The 13823-nt window shown below is 40.5% G+C and overlaps 1 protein-coding gene and 1 long non-coding RNA gene across 4 annotated transcripts in view; both read right to left on the bottom strand.

The window, feature by feature from the left end:
- LOC140658587 (uncharacterized) overlaps nt 1-3280 on the bottom strand; it is a 31549-nt gene extending 28269 nt beyond the window's left edge. Inside the window, exons 1-3 of the long non-coding RNA XR_012044790.1 lie at nt 3220-3280; nt 1646-1758; nt 1070-1135 (exon numbers count right to left, since the gene is read on the bottom strand). This is a non-coding gene — a long non-coding RNA (uncharacterized lncRNA). The remainder of the gene's footprint in view (nt 1-1069; nt 1136-1645; nt 1759-3219) is intronic.
- SRGAP1 (SLIT-ROBO Rho GTPase activating protein 1) overlaps nt 1-13823 on the bottom strand; it is a 153570-nt gene that overhangs the window by 135322 nt on the left and 4425 nt on the right. The window lies entirely within an intron of this gene.

Raw genomic sequence — 13823 nt, 5'->3', positions numbered from 1 at the left:
TACACCCCAGAAAAGACCAGAAAAGATTTATTGTCATTCTTCGTGTTTAAAGGAAATATCACTTTGTATTTAGATCATTCAAACTAAGTACAAAGATGAGTAAGGGAAGAATGCCATTACAATGCATGTACAGACCTAAAACCAAAATATGATAACAGTATAAACATTGCTATTAATTTTACATTGCAATAAAGGTATTTCCTGTATGAAAAATTAAAGTGAGCAAGAAAACCCAAAACTAAACCACTGAATAAGTTGAAAAATATTTCCTTTAAAATATCTTGACTCAGATGCTCAGGGATGTGGAGAAGGGGAATCTTATTTTAAGAGCTTCCCAAGTAAAAATTACTGCTTTATTGTAAACTCAGCACTTAACTTTGTAAACAGATGTGCTGCTTCCAAACTTCCTCCACCCCATCCATTGTTTTATTTATCTGATTTAATGCAAGTTTCTCTTACACAAAGCAAAAAAGAATGCAATTGAAACTCCTGTCCTAATTAAAGGTTTCTTTGTTCTATTATGAACCTTACTCGACTGCTCAACACTATTGCCCAGAAGAACAATACATATTTAAATCTCTAATCCCCACAAGGGAAGAGAGTCCATTTGGAGCTCTGCAGTAACTGTAACAAACTGGCCTGGGGACAAAATACTATTAAAAAATATGTATTAATCTAAACTTTATTCCTGACTCTAACACTCCGCACCCTCTACCCACCTAAACATTTCTAACATTTTGTACGCTTACAGTCATGTGCATCTGCCTCCTGTACCAGCTCATGAAGTTTGAACTGTAGAGAGGGTGGAAGTCGAGACCATTAAGAGACAAACAGAGTTACTCAGAATTAGGTCTAGTGTCAGAACACACCACAGGATTTGCACTACCACCCATGAGACTTTTGCAAACAAAAGGGACCTCCACAGCCAGCTGCATTTCTCAGAAATTCTAGCCGTGGTAATCAGTGGCAAGACACCTAGGACAGCAGCTTTCAGACAGGCTATAGATTTTGCACTCAAGGTAAAAGTGACCAACAACCTCATCCCACTCAAAATAAATGCAAAACTTACTTTTCCAGCTCAGCTTTTCATAGGCAACCTGCAGACATGAGCCTGTAGCTAACTGAGCTATTTATCCTGCAGAATGATAAAGAAGCACAATATCAACGTCACTTGTAAACTCCATAGGTGGGAGCCACTAAACACGACAGTGTCAAGCCTCTGAACATCTTTTTGTTAGAAATTTGCAGATGTCCATTGAAATGGTGGTGTTCAGTTCTGTTTGGGAGCATAATATAATCTAAGAGGCTCCCAAGGGAAAGGCCTTACAGCTCCTCGTTCATCTCTTGACCAAGCATATTACCTTCCCACACATTCCAAGTATAATCACGATACAGGCAAGTACGCATTCAGTAACGGGACAGGCATCTGCCACCAGTCCCCAGCCATATAACGTGGTGCACACATACCCTACTCCTGTGATATGCATTTCAGGTCACAAGACAACCGTATATCTAGTCACAACAGAAGGAGGGGGTGTAGGGCCATGTGGAAGTGGAGCAGAAAGCAAGATCTTGGTCACCAAAAAAAAAAAATAAAAAAAAATTGTAATAACAACTTGGCCCACAGCTTGCCCCAGAATCCTACCTGGAGCAGCTCTCTGGATGGAGGTGATTCTGATAAACTGGGTCTGGTCTGTGGTCCACAGGTTGGCTCTGTTTGTTCAAGGCTACAGAGTATCATCATTATGGATTCAGGGACTTGCATTGAAAGTAAAAAAAAAATCACCACTTTCTGGTTAGTGCCCTGTGTTTTATACACACACAGACACACACAATGTTCAGCAACACTACCCTGTCACCAAAGTACTTTTTCTATGACAATGTTTAGGGAAATAGCATGCCACGTCTGTAAAGCAATTCAGCAAACTTCTTTGAAATATGAACTTAAAGCTTTTTAATATTAACACAACTTTTGTTCAAGAGGCAAAAATCATTCTCCTTGTTCAATATTCTATGGAACCGTCATTCCATCAATATTGCAATTTCACAGCTAAACATATTAATAGGGTCATAAATATTCAGATAATGTAATAAAGACAGTGAAAGCAACCGATAAAATGTTGTTAACATTCATTTACAGCAGCTGGGAAGGCCCTGCCAAATGTTGCTTTACATAACAGGTCGTGACGCTCTGACTGCATTAAGCTTTCTGATCACTCTTCCTTTATCTGCTATGATTTTGAACACAATACGAGACAGCACAGACTAACCAATGGATTTAAAAGCCCTTTCAAGCACACCAACATTTCAAAGGTTTAAAAGATTAAAATATCAAAGAGAGCCTTGTGGTTACTATGTTTGTGCTTTTGCTTTTTATAGTGCAGACATGAAAGTGACGTTCACATTATTTATCTGCATTAGCTCCACAATTCAGTGCCTCCAATAAATTTTAAAAGTGAGTTTATTTTATTATACCATACTTTAGTTAAGCTATATGCAAAAAAGGAAAACAACATTCAGTAAATTGAAAACATCTCCACTACAGTTTTCACAAGGCATCTTGAGTACTACTGAAACATTCCGTAACATGTGCATAATCCTGTCCACAACCTCCGTTAATTTTATCTTGAGAGTTGCATCTGAATCAGGTGACAGTTCTTGCTTTGCTTCAGTATATTCTGCATTATATTTCCTTTGCCTCAGTACAGTCTCTGCTACACTGAAGAAGACAGGATTCCCAAAGCATGGGTCAGATCCTACAAGCTCTCAGGCAAGCATCAGCCAGGCACTTGGACTGTGGGACTAGGTCAGAATGCTTTACTGTAAAAAACGATGACTCACAGTTTGATTCATTCATTTTGCATATTTCCATGCCAAAATTAAGCCCAATCCTGCAGACATTTATGGAGATTAGTAGCCCTAGGAAGGTTAAGAGCTCTGGTGAGATCAACAAATTGATGTGTGTAAAGTAAACAAGGCTGTGCATAACAGGACACACACAGCAGCTACTATACTGCTTGTAAAAGCAATACCACTTCATTCATCCCTCCAGCCCTGCATTCGTTAGCAACTATTCAGAGCACTGAATACATTACAAAGCCTAATGCTTTAACTGACTGAAATTTTACAGCAGTGGGTCTCAAGCTTTTCCTGTAGCTAAGGCTCATTAGAGAGAATTGACATGTCTATACACAACTGAGGAGTTTTAGCAGCACTTACCAGCTCCGATTCCACCCCATCCATGTGGGGCACTGCTTCAGCAAGGCCCACCTCACCACCTGGGAAACCACAAGCTAGCATAAAGACGACCTGACTTATCAGATGTTGGTAAAAATCTTAGCCATTACAGGAAAAATAAAATTCACAAAGTGAAACACCAGTTTCATCAATACTCATTCGTTGTGAAGTCTGCATCAAATTACAAGGACCTCAGTACTTGGTTTTTGATTTGAGTAAGGCTACCTTCAGTCACTTCTGGAGACTCTTGTCAGTGCATTCAGTCACCTGAAATTAAGATCTCTCTTCACTTTAAATTCAGTGCTCTTGCCCAAGTTAGTAGAGTCTTGTCCCAGCCTTGGAGAAGGAGAGACCAAAAGTGTTTTTTTCACTAAGTCAGGTCTATTTGCACAAGACCTACAGAAGAGGTATGCCTTCCCAAAAACCAGACTCTCAAGATGAGATTCAAAGGGGTAATTCCAAGGTTATAAACACACTGTAACATAATGACCCATATGACCCTAATAACAGATCTGAATCCCCACTGCACTATACAATGTGCAAGTTGTAACTTAAAAATCTCTCTTTCGGAGCATCTTGCAAATAGACCTACAAGCAAGGTGGAGGTTCCTTGACTAGAGGTAGTTAGCATAGCTAATCTCATGATCTCACATACCACTGATATCTTACGAACTGAGAAAAAGGTAATTGCAGAGATGTTATTAAAAAAAAAAAAAGGTATTTGGAATTAAATTTACCTTAAAATATCCTAACACCAGCAATGCTAAGGAAAAAAGGCGCCACATAGGGTAAACAGCATGTGCTCTGCAAGTCAGATGTTCCAACTCAGAAAACAACAGATTACATATAAATACTTAAAGTTAGGGAACTGAAGTCTCTATTAAGTCTTCACATATATTCTATCTCCTTATTTACAGTATCTTTAATAAGCTTATAAGCATCCACGTATCCAGTAGGAAATGCTACTGATTCAGGATGCACTAGCTATTTATTTAATACAACATTCAATTACAATTTAAAAAAAACAAGTAATCAAATGAATGGCTAGATAAATTAATGGGTAACTGAGTGGAATGCAGGACAGAACTAAGAACAACTTGTTCTTTCCAACACAAAGTATGCCAGTGCACAAATTCAGAAACATACCTGAAGGGTCTTCTTAAATCCTCTTTTTAAATTAAGTTGAAAAGAATTTGGACATTTCCATGATTTCCATCTTCTTGCCTGATTCTGAACTATGGTACTTTGCATACAGCTGTTCAAACAACCTGACTTCACCACATGCAGCTGAAGTAGTACAAGTAAAGAACAGGCATGTTAATACACCCAAGTAAAGCCCAATATCTACAAGTACCTTGGCTGTCTGAGGTACTTGTACTCGTACTCTGCTGCCCTCCAGGTTATTTCCTTTGCAGAACTGTTTTGATCAACTGCCATGACTGATAGAGTTCTTCAGGTTTCCTTCTTCTTACAGCTATATTAATGCACCGTAATCTTTCAGCTCTAGTCACTAAGCCCCAAAACATTCGCTGTTATTTGACTAACAACTGCAGGCTTGCCTCAGTAATATTTGCAGACTCACCCCCCTTCTTTCCTCCTTAAACATCAGTGGAGATAATTTTTCCACCCTCAAAAAAAACCCCTACTCTTCACAGATATGAAATAAGTCAGAAATATTTGCAGAGTAAGTTTCTGGTGGCTGCAATGAAAGCTGTTTGCGAATTTGCAACTCAGGCAACTGGGGAGCAGAATTGCCATGGGACAGAAGACTGAATATGCTGTGTGGACGGAGTGCTGCAGGAAGAGTCATCGGAGCAAAGGTTCATGCAAACAAACATTCATTCCTGAACTGTTCAAATAACTCTGAACAAACATTTTTTCATAGATTTTCTGTAAAACTAGAGGCAATCTGCCAAAAATTGCCTTAAACGCTGGCAGGGCGTTAAAATTAAAAATCAATACAAAGGAAAGGTTTGGGGTTTTTTTCTGTATAGTGTATGACCACATGCAATGAATAAATAAGGTATCTCTGAATACTTCCGCCCCCAGATTAATAAAGTATGTATTCTTAATTTAGAATGGTCACACAAATATGTCAATCCTACAGCCCTCCCCTTTTCCATTTCCTTAAAAAAAGAAGTAGAGCAGGAACACACACACTTGCTGGAATACATAGCGAGACCCGTATCTCTCAGGTGACTGCTCTAACTACCAGGCAATGGATTCATAATTGCTCTGTAAATAATTAAATATTCATTAAGTCTGGGGAAAAAGCAGAAGAGCTTCAACCAACTAGAAAACAGGGAGACTTGTCCCAGAATACTCTGTTCCCTAGTTCTCAGAGCAATCATTTGCAAGGTGGGAGAGCTGGATTCAAGACTCAATTTTGAGTAATATAAAGGTAGCAAGGTGTGAAACCAGACTCCTCATGCAAATACTCTGATCACTAGGCAGGATGCACTGATCAGATTCCCCACACTGCAATATCGTACATATTCCCACATGGCTCAGCAAAAGAAACTAACATTTTTAGGTCTTCTCTGGTGGCAACTCAAATGACATCAGCATGGATGAGGCCAGCACTTATCTCTTGCCTCTGCCAGCTGAAGGCAAGGCAGTTTCTGGTCTATAAATAAGGGAACTATGTTAGTAAGATGCTGTGCTTCAAATTATAACTCCTGCAAACAGTCTGCAGATTAAACATGTAGGCCAGTATAGGCAGTCTCATAAACATACCCACAGACACCTCTGAAGTGAGACAGCAGCCAAAGGGGAACTAAACATGGCATCTGAAAGGCAAACACAGGAGTTGAGTTCTTTTATGGATTTAATCCCACGGGATATTTTTCACCCTAAGCCTCTTTGAGCCCATATGGAAGAGTGTGAAAACTGCTGTTGTAGCCTGAAAGTCTGCTCTCTCAGGCCTGAGCACAGACCTCCCTCGTTACACAGAGCCCATCCTGCAACCACCAGGGCATGACACAGAGCTATGCTGAACTGGTTGGCGGGCCACCAGCAAAGCGTGCACTTGGTATCTCCTTGAACAGTCCCTCTGCAAACCCATCCCCTCTCACCAGTAACGCGCTACTACTTTGCTAGTCAGGGTGGTACATATTGGAGAAATTACACTTTGGCTCTTATTTTCATTGATTTTGCCCTTTTGATATGAAAAAGAGGGTTTTCTTGCCCAGCATTATCAAAATAGTTATCAGGGATTGTCCAGAAAGGTTTCCCAGAGATGTTCTGAAAGACAGGCAAAAGCTGCTAAGCAAATTTTATGCACATTAGCTACTTGGTCTTTGGTGCTCAGAGTTATCTTTTCTCTTTCACCGGCCTCTCAGTACTGCATGCCTCATTGCAGCCTACTGCAACTTACATATACTTCACCAGATTTTTTTTTTAGACATAAAAGCAGTCCCATAAGGAAAAGATGCTCCAGTTTTTGCCACACATAATTCAGTATTCACTTCCCCTTGTTCTGCTATGTTAGCAGGTAGAAGCAGCGCTGGAGTCCTGCTCAAATACAGGCTATTTTTCTTGTCCACAGTTTTGCCATTAACATTTTCATATTTTTCTTTACTTAAAGTACCAGAGACATCTCCACAAGACCAGATATCATGCCTCCCTAAGGTGCCTTTATTCAGAATGGTTATAATGATAATGCATTAAAACTTTGGCAGAAACCACCTGAAGCAGGAAGAAGTCTCAAAAGAGGGTTGGAAGAAAAACAATAAAACCCCCAACTCTCACACCTCATTACCTCTCAGGCCCAACAGAAATCTGAAAAAGGAACATTTTATTCCATATTCCCAATTTATAGGTTCTCCCTTAAACAATTTGTTGTCAGGGAGAGCTGTCTGTCTAGACTCCAGTGAAGGTCAGCAACTTCAGTCAGGTACAAGGAAAAGGATGGTTCGAGATGCTCCTGGCTGCTTGTTTCTCAATAAGGCTATATGATCAAGTTTGCGAGGGGTAGCACAGGTAAATTAGACAGCAGTGGGAATACTGCTTAAGAAGCACAGGATTTGACCCACAGCTACAACATCATAGCATCAGAAGTGGCTGGCAATTAAAAGATTACAATACAGTCGACAATAATCTGATGAGCTCAGCTGCAGATGCACACAGATTGCTCATAGCAGGCTGCCGGCGAAGAAGTGATGCCAGGCACGCATGACAGCACTCACTGCTGCGAGGCTCCTCTGCAACACCCCGGGAGGAGAGGAGCCACTAGTAAGGGGGGAACTGCTACCTGCACTGGGCTCCCTCATCTCTTCTTCACAGGGGACCTTCTCCCACTCTGCACTTGGTTGTGACTTCAATGCAAGGGTATCTGAGGAGATTAACGCTTTCGTTCTATTTTCTGTCATGACATTAAGAATCTCACTAATTTTATGCACCGTTACTTGGAAATTAGGAAGGCACAAATACACAAAGGAAGCCTTAAAAAAGGCACATAATGCATACAACCCTATTACATCGTGTCTTAACCTCAAGTAGTCTGTTGGGCAGCAAATACAGCATAGTTGTGAAGTTCTTTAACTGAAATCAAGTTCTTAAACATACCAGTTATCCATCTGCAACACAAACCAAACAAGTTAGCTTTCCATTACACAGCTGGTTCTTCATGGAGCTGATATTATTTATGCCAAGAATGCAGAGACACCAATTTGCCACATGCACAAGGCACCTATGAACAAGAGGTGAAATACTTTCATTTCCACTACTCATCAAATTAGTGATTTGCAAGAGGAAAAGTGTGCTGTGCCATCTAAACACTTATAACAACCTTGGTGTGTTAAGTATCCTGTAATAAGGGTCAGAACTTTTTCTTTTTAGCATACCTTTTGAACGCCTGCACAAATACTGTCAAAGGAACAAGAGTAACTTTATGCCTATCAACTTAGTTGCAGCATGTTTTGGTACAGAGGCTTGTATTGCAGTCTATCTAGCAAGCAAGGAGAACAATGCGTAGAGGCACTAGACAGCAGTCTGACACAGTGCCCTGAACTACCAGCAATATAAAACTTTACGGAAAGGGACTGTGTGGATCATCAAGTCCAGCCCGCTGTTACCACACGCAATCCTATCGTATAATCTTTCCTAAAAGTTTATTTACTGGACAGTTATCATCTTTAAAAAAAAAGTTAATGATGAAAAGCTAAAGTGTTTTTTTTCAGCAGAAAAAGCAGAATAATAGATCTTCTTGTTCTATAATATTAAAAAAAAAAATTGACTTGTAATCCTTTCAATTTCTCTTTTACTTTCCAGAACAGTAACTTAATTGTTGAGTTAGAAAGTTTCGGTTCAGATGCCTGCTCATCTTGCTACTGAATGAACACTTATTTTATCTTGCCTCTGACCTAACACTTTAGATTGTTTATCCTCTCTTCTCTTAAAAAAAAGGCAGAGGGGAAAAGCAGAGAACAGCAAGGCTTATAAGACAGGCTGTTGAAAGAACAGAGCCATACAAGAGTTATCACTGAATCTTATTAGACTTCTGCTGTACTCTGTACTTTGTAAACATGAGCAAATCCCTCCGATTTTCAGGAAGCAGATACTCTGGAACTGGCTAGAACAGAAGAGACTGGTTTCTTTTACCATATGAAAGCATGTACACTGGAAAGTGAAAGGGGACCAGCACATGTCCTTATTTAGTTTAATACACAGACAGAGCAAAGACAAAAGTGTGCATCATTCCACTTCTGGTATCTTGGAAGAAAAGTCAAAGCAGCATCTTGAAGACTCCTGACACAAGACAGCACCAACAAACTTCTAGCAGATCCTACATGTGGAGTAATTCAGATGAGTAAGCACTGAGTCAGTTAGGAGTCTGGACAGTCCATTTACATGAATCTGCAGCAGTCAGTTACGTTTCCCACAACAGCTAATTATGTAAAGGGTTACAATCATTACATCCTGGAAGTCATCATTTGGTAAGCCAGCTGCATTTGCTTTTTATTCCCAATATAGTTAAGAAGAAATACTACACCATAAGTGTTCTAATTATATTTCTGTAACTTCTATTTCACAATAAAAAAATTAATTTTGTCTAGTATATTTTGAGAATGTTTTGGTTCATATGCTAACACAGCTCTCTTACCTGCTTGTCAGCACTTCTACATCTGTAATGGGAAGTCTTAGGAGGTTGCAACTGAAACTCAAACAGGTTTTATCGGTCAATAATAGATAACATAACAAAGTTAATAGGGATATTTTAACTGATGAACACATGATCATACTTCTAAGCAAGTTCTACTGAAACATTTTCTAGAAAAATGATAGGCAAAGAAAAGCTTTCTTCCCTTCTCACCGCTCTGTAATTAAAAGCAACCCCCTAGATGCTATGATCAAGGTAAATGCAGATCAAGTACCCACACACCTTCAGAGGGACTTCATTAAAACCAGATCAATTGCACTGCCCTGCACCAGACAGAGTTAGAAGTTAATGACACAGGTCATCCTTAACTCATTTCACAGATATGATTATTACAGAGTCAAATCAGAAAGCATACAATTTCTCCACAGCATTTTCTGAGAGCATTTAGTGGGTTTGCTTGTGTATATTTCCTAGAGATTTTTCTGACATAGGATGCTGGGCCCTTTTCTTGCCCAATGTTTCAAGTGAAGACTATGAAGAGCACCTTCTCTTCCTACCTGCGGCACCTACCTCATTAACATGCACCTAGAGCTGGGATGATTTTATTGTGCCAACCATGAACTAAAACAAACATTTCCTCCTTCTAGAGAAGACAAACTGTTCATTATAATCTTTGCACTCACTGACTAGCAGAGAGTAATACGAAGTCATGGCCATGCCCATATACAAGCCAGTTTTTGGAAACAGAACATTAGATTTGCTTAGAGTTATTTCCAAAACATTATTTATTTTCCATAAAGAAATTGCATCTCAATCGCAGGATTTATCAAACAGTCACCTCAAGGTAAAGTCCAGGTTTCCAGCGGGTTGTATGACACAAGACTGAATACTGCACCTTGAAATTCATACAGGTACATGCTTGAGAAATAGCGACATGAACAGAGGAGAGGGAAGGGGCTATAGAAGAGATTTTCCTTGTTCAGTTACTAAGCTGTAGCTAATAGAAAATGGCTTGAGAATACCAGCATTTTGCCCGGACAAGATGGGTTAGTGGGTAGAGCATAGGTAAAACGTAATACACCACCTTTAGCCTACCAGGTGGCTATAACTGACTTGTGACACACTTCTATGTCTACCAGAAAATAACTTCCACAAGCTGCAGAAAACAGTAGATTCCTGAGGAAGTGGTGCCTCAGGAGTACCGCTCCCATTACAAGAGATCAAAGTGAACTGTTTGTCTTCGAGCACTCCCACAGGACCAAGCCACCACACAAACTGCCCGAACAACCTGCACTTGTTTAAGTCTTGGAAACAAAGGAAAAAGAGCAGTGATAACCAAGTCCTTTGGTTTTGGTGCCAGATATAGTCTTGGTAATGTAAAACACATGCAGCAAGCAGTCTTCCTGTGCAGACAGCTCTGCCTCTTACCCAGGAGATGGTCCCATGCTCTCAGCAATGGCCCTCTGCTTCATCCCAAGTATCTGCTACTGCACAGCCCACCAGCCTTATCCCCGTTAGTGGTACACAAGCAGCGATGCCAGATATTGCACCTTCAACTGAAAACTGCCTCCAGTTTTCAGCTGTTGCTCTTCCTCCGCACGCATGCATGCATACATACATATATACATACATACCCACCCCCACAATCTCTTGAACCTCAGGGTACTTGGCACGATGCCCAAGACACAAGAAGTGGGGAAGCAAAAGACATAAAGTAACTTCAGGCAGAACAGGCTATTCATGACTCACAGCTCCCAGACTGACCAGCACAGGGCAAGGTCAGCCAGCCTTGCCTTGGAGATGGCCAGCACTTGATCGGATCAGCCCAGATAGCTCAGAGCAGAGAGCACAGGGGGGGTCCCAGGAAGGTTGGGTCAGTAACTGTCAAGGCGGGAGAAGCCAGTCACAGAGGAAACGCTGCCATGAGACTAAAACCTGCAGGAAGCAGGGCAGCGTGCAGGGCGCAAGGAGCCCTGGTACACATTTAGACTAATCGCTCACACACAAAAACAAACCCCCACACTCCAAAGCCCATTTTGCTCCGTGAAAGCCGAGCAGTAAGAGTAGATTAGACTCTAATAGGGATTAATACAAGTTAAGGTAGCACTAATTTCCACTAGGGAGACCAGAAAGGTTAGACGTGGGATAGCGTGACAGCTAGATGTAGCAGGGGCTTGAAAAAAAGGTAAAGGGAAGAACAAGCACCACAGGAGCTTCCATTGACAGCTGCCTGGCTCCATTTGTGCTCTCCCCCACGTCCAGCCCTGTCCAAAACAGAGATTAGATGTGCTGCACTGTCAAGTCATGGTCAGTGATTTCTAATAGGCTGTGTAATGGTCAGCAGGGGGTTTCTTATCCAGTCTCAACAGCACTGACCCATTTTTTTCCAGTGCTACCATCCATCACCTCTGACTGACAAGGAGACTAGTTTTCACAAAAGGCAAAACCTAACCCAAGCGAAGTTTGAGGCAGAAAATGAGATGAAATTCGGATCCCATTCTGTCTTACTGCAGCCATTTCAAAGCTATAAGTTTAATTTTATTAGCAACTAGGACTTCAGTTCATAAAAAAGTGACCAATAAAAGATAATGGCAGGAAATTAAATGAACCTTAGCACGATTTAGAGCATTGCTCTGCAATAGCGAAACTGCACAAGAAAGTATGCTTGGAAAGGAAAAAAAGCCCCAAAGAAAGAATCATAAAAGGATACAAACTGCTTCAGAGTCACAGGCGAGTTAAAGCTTTCTTAGAGACTAACAAAAAAAGTGCAGGTATACACAAAAATTACACATTAAGTACGTGTTATGATTGCCACATTGCCAGAAAGAAACATTGGTCAGACAATCCATTCACTGCTGGCCCTTTCATGTGTGCTATAGCGACTAGGACTTTAGTCACCTTTAAATTCAAGTAAAATAATAAACATAGTTTCACTGCAGTGCTGGGAGACACCAGCAGCAGTATGTGGTCAAACCAGGAAAAAAAGTCTACTTTCCTGACTGTTGGCCATATTTTCAAAAAGGCACCAAGAAAAGGCATTTTTTTCTTTAATTATATAGAAAGACTAAGAGGCCAAAACCTCTGAAGTTCCTCAATCATGACCTTTGGGGTGGGCTTTTTGTAGGGCTCCCCCCACCCCCCAAATAATTTGGTGCACAGTATTGAACTAAAACAAGTTCCTTAGTTTTCATTCCAAGAAAGCTGTGAGAAGATTACTGAATATGTAGGTAAAAAAAAAAAAAAGATTGTTCAGTTTATGACTGAACTATCTAAATCTGCAGATACCCCTTCCAGCTGCATAGCCAACTACAAACTCATTAACATTTACCTGGACAGCTGAAGTTTGTACTCTGAAGGGAAGGATCAGAGAGAAGGAAGAAAGTAGCGGGAGAAAAAGGTAAGGAACTATCCTTCATTAGCCTGTCTCTCAAACAACATGTAACTCCCACTGAAAAGCAGCACAGAGAACAATATCCTTTCTGTATAAGACAAAACTCATTGTGGTTAAGTTCTTTGATCAGAAAAATTTCTACTGAACCACACTTGTTAGACTTGAACTTTGGAAACTGGCATCTATTCACCAGAATTTTTCAAAATAAAACTCGAGAATCCTGGCATCATCCAAGGCACCAAATTTTTCATTACAAAGATTTTTTTCAAAACAGTTATCAGATAAGCTTACTAAAACATCAACCCAATTTGTATTTCAGAGCTCAGTCTTTCCTCGGAGAGGCTTCTGTTGTTGTTGTTTTAATTCTACATTGTTTTAATCTGAAGTGAGTTGAAATTCAGTTTCACAAATTAGAATTTTCATTTTCCATAAAAATTAATTAGGCAATGTAATACAGAGTGCTAACAAGCTGTTTCTGGTGGAAAATAGGAGTATCTTGTTCTGAAGAAGACCACGCAAATATTGATCTTAGGGAAGTGTCTCCCTCCACAAAGCTGCCTTTGGGCTTGTATTTCCACTCAGTCACTTCCAACTGGAAAATGAAGGTGGAACAAGGAAGCATCTAAGTAGCTCTTCCCTCAGTCCTTTTCAGTTGGAGATGCAGTTGCATAGGAAGGCCAAGAGACTGTTAAACTCCAAAGATCCTCAGTTCAAACCATACAGAGGATCTCACTGAATAGACAGGCCCAGATAATCAGTCAGCACAATGCTTACCTATTCAAAGCACATTTCTCCTGTGCAGGGAAGGCCAGTTACAAGCCTTAAGAAGGTAAACATGCCAGTTTAACACTTGAACGATCTGAAAGCTACTGAGCAGCATCCCCGATCCTCTGCTACTACTACACATTTCTTCTCCAGACGGATGCATTTCTGAAGTGAGCCACGTATTCAAGATCTCACTAGCTCACCCTTCACCGTACCCGAGATACCCACACAGACACCAGAGGATGCTCTATTATTTCTTTGCTACTGAGGACTGCTCAGTAACTTTATCAACAGACACTGTTTTACATTATCAGCAGTACCAAGGAGCAG

The sequence above is a fragment of the Ciconia boyciana genome, chromosome 1, assembly GCF_034638445.1.
Source record: "Ciconia boyciana chromosome 1, ASM3463844v1, whole genome shotgun sequence".
NCBI lineage: Eukaryota > Metazoa > Chordata > Aves > Ciconiiformes > Ciconiidae > Ciconia > Ciconia boyciana.
The sequence above is the reverse complement of the archived record's forward strand: the minus strand, read 5'-3'. Positions and strand labels throughout refer to the sequence as shown.